Here is a 3,345-nt window from a genome sequence, read left to right on the forward strand (position 1 = left end):
GGTCATTTTTGTTTTGACTGCCGTCAAAATAGGTATGCATTCTGTCTCATCATTTGATTTGTATTCTTTTTTCTTTTTACACCTCTTTAATTGTATTTTCTTTAATATTTCTTTTCTTATCTATCTGTTACCATTACCCTTTACATTTACTATTTACTTCCTTTAATTTATCTTATTATATCTTACTTTTTTACATTTTATACCCCTGTTATTTTACACTTATGTTTTTGTTTTCCTTCTATAACTATGTGTTTGTATCTTTTTTAGCCCTGACGAAGCCCTGCAACGTGGGACGAAACGTTGGCTCAATAAAATAGTATAATTCTACTATTTGAGTTTTGTTGACCGCACCCGGACCATATTCCTTTCATCTCTACACACGGTCAATCAATAATCTTCCAATTTATTTAAATGTGTTACTCAAAAATTGTATTTTTTAAAAAAAAATTTATTGTACTAAAGCTTTATTGGAAATACAATTTTAGTTTTGTTTTATTTATTTCTAAATGTTATCTATTCTATAAACATAGAGATGGTTTTTAACTTTTGATTGGTACTAAATATTAAATATTTGGTCCCTATTCCAGAATCTTCTAACTACATTTTTTTTACTTAAGTAAAGGTTGATTAAATTAAATTAAGCTTCTGATGAAAAAATTTACAATTCTCTAAAATTGCATTATTTTAAGCACTTTTGTTGTGTTTTATTTGAATTTTTTTTATTCAAAATATATCAAACATTCTAAAAGAAATTGAGGTAGTTTTAAACTTTTGACTGGCAGTTTATATTAAATATCATGATCCCAATTCCAGGGCCTCCTAACTACATTTTTACACTTAAGTAAAGCTTCCAGTGAATGTTGATGAGTTTTTTTTCTATTGTCTTTTTGATTGATATTTAATAGTAAATTCTTCTATATTCCAATGTTTTGAGTGAATATAGAACTTTGAAGCGTGTAGTATCTATGACTAGTTTTAGGCAATAATGGTTTCATTTGTCTAGTAAGTTTTCTTTTGGTAATGAAAGCTACCTACTGATAATAAATGCATCAAACTTCCAGATTCACACAAAAAAATTCTCTGGAAAAGTATTTATTTTTAAATTAAAAATTTTCTTTAAAAGAAAAAACCTTGTTAACTGCATTAATAAAACATATACTATAAAATTATATAATAATAACAAAAACATATCTCAGTTTTATTTCATGATTATATATTTTTAACATTTTTTGTAGCATTTCAGCCTATTGTATTGGTCTATTTCGTCTTAACCCTAATCAAAACATATTAAAGTCTATTTTCAAACATAACTACTGGAAATATTTCTAATTGTATATTTAAAATTATTCTTAGTACTATAATCTGAAATACATAAATTGATGTTTTACTAAAGATTTATATAGAAAAATATGTATAAATCACAAAGTTTTCATTCATATTTGGGCATAATTTATTTGAATTATTTATTATTTTATCTTTGACTAGATTAAAATTAAATTTAAAATTACCTTATTTTTAATTTCCAACAAAATTCTAAATGAAAATATCATTTTTACTTTGTTAAATCGTATTTCCCATTTAATAATTTAGTTCACAATGATATTTTTATTGATTTTTAGAACACTGTAGTAGATTTCCTATTAAAAATTTTTGTTGTTCACCATCAAAATATCTTGTGTCTGTTTTATTATTATATAATTAAATGAAATTATTTCGAAGAGTTGTATGTTCGAAAATATATTTTAATATGTTGACTGGGGTGAAAATGAAAATATTTGAAAATGGCAATTAGAGTAGGCCAAAGTATCATAATAATTTGAAATATGCATAAATATACAATACTAAAAATTAAAATCTGTTCAGTACTTTGTAAGGTAGCACTGGAACTGGACCAATGGTTGTGCAAGGAGGTGATTTGGTCAGGGTCAGAATCACACTCGACCGCCAGATTTTTACCTAATTAAGGATACCCATTTAATGAGGCTGGGTGGACAATAGGTGGGCTCCAGAACCCACAAGGTTGACTCATGGCTACGGTGTAACAGAAAACAATTTTCTGTCCAGCAGGATTCAAACCAGGGTCCTTGGAGTTAGTAGCATGTGCCTTACCACAGTGCCACCACACTCCCCCATATATACAATACAATTGTGATAAATTTTTATTATTATTATATAATTTTTCATTAAAAAAGGTGGGATAAATGTGGATCATAGGATTTTCTCCTTAGCTTCTTGATTGGTTTAATAATAAATAATGTATCCCTCCCAAAAAAAGACAACCAAAATAAAGTTTTTGGTAATAAAAAAATGTAGTTGGAATATTTTGAAATTAGGGTTGTGATGTACTACTTTTATTAAAAGAAACAACAAAAACAATGAAGATATATTATTTGGAAGGTTATAAAAAAAAGTAGTTTTCTATAAGTTTAATGAAAGCTAGTAAATTTTATCTCTAATCATATGTGTCTCTATTTTACTTTTTAATAAGAGACTGACATGTCTCCTCATATTTTTTATTTATTTTTTTAAGATGCTTCATATTTGATTTTTAAGGTCATTAAACATAGCAAAAACACTTTTTAACCCAGCACAAATATTTTATAATTTAGGAAATAAGAAAATTAGAAAACTACAAAAACATTGCAAGTCTGAGTCTCACCTTACCCATATTAATGGAAAACGTTTTTTTTTTTGTTTATATGATATAGAAAACTAAATAAACAGTTTTAACCATAGAAAGTATAAGTTTGAAAGTGGTTAGATTTCAGATGAATATACATGAAAAGTTCATATATATATATATATATATATATATATATATATATTTTTTTTTTTTTTTTAAAGTAAAAATGTATATTAATATTGAATGAACCAATTGTAATATCACATTCTTGATGACTTCAGAGTTTTACGTCAAGATAAAATAAACTATCCATAATTATTAATAATAATAATTTGTTTGAAAAATTATACAAATATAAATAAATGTGGATTCAAATTTCCCAAAATTTATATATGACCTGTATCATTTTCATTTATTTATTAAGGATAATAGTATTTGTTTATTTATTTCAATTTTCTGATAAAAGAACTATGACAGGTACTTCAATGCTTCCCAGATTGAATCATTTTACTGAATATACTGCTTGAAACTTGTCTTAGTAACTGAATTAATTTTAGCAACCTTGAACTTCAAAATAAGAAAAATAAATCCTATTGTCCTTAATACTCATTGTTTAGATGTAATTCTAGAAAAGAAATATATGAAGGATCAAAGAGAACTTTTTTTGGAAAGAACATGAATTATTTATATTTATATTATTCATATATAAGATAAGTATAAAT

General features: G+C 25.1%; 1 protein-coding gene across 10 annotated transcripts in view; it reads left to right on the forward strand.

The window, feature by feature from the left end:
* Positions 1-3,345, forward strand: part of LOC106687129 (uncharacterized) — a 71,425-nt gene that overhangs the window by 18,238 nt on the left and 49,842 nt on the right. The window lies entirely within an intron of this gene.

Source organism: Halyomorpha halys, unplaced genomic scaffold, assembly GCF_000696795.3.
Source record: "Halyomorpha halys isolate HHAL.00 unplaced genomic scaffold, Hhal_1.1 Scaffold916.1, whole genome shotgun sequence".
NCBI lineage: Eukaryota > Metazoa > Arthropoda > Insecta > Hemiptera > Pentatomidae > Halyomorpha > Halyomorpha halys.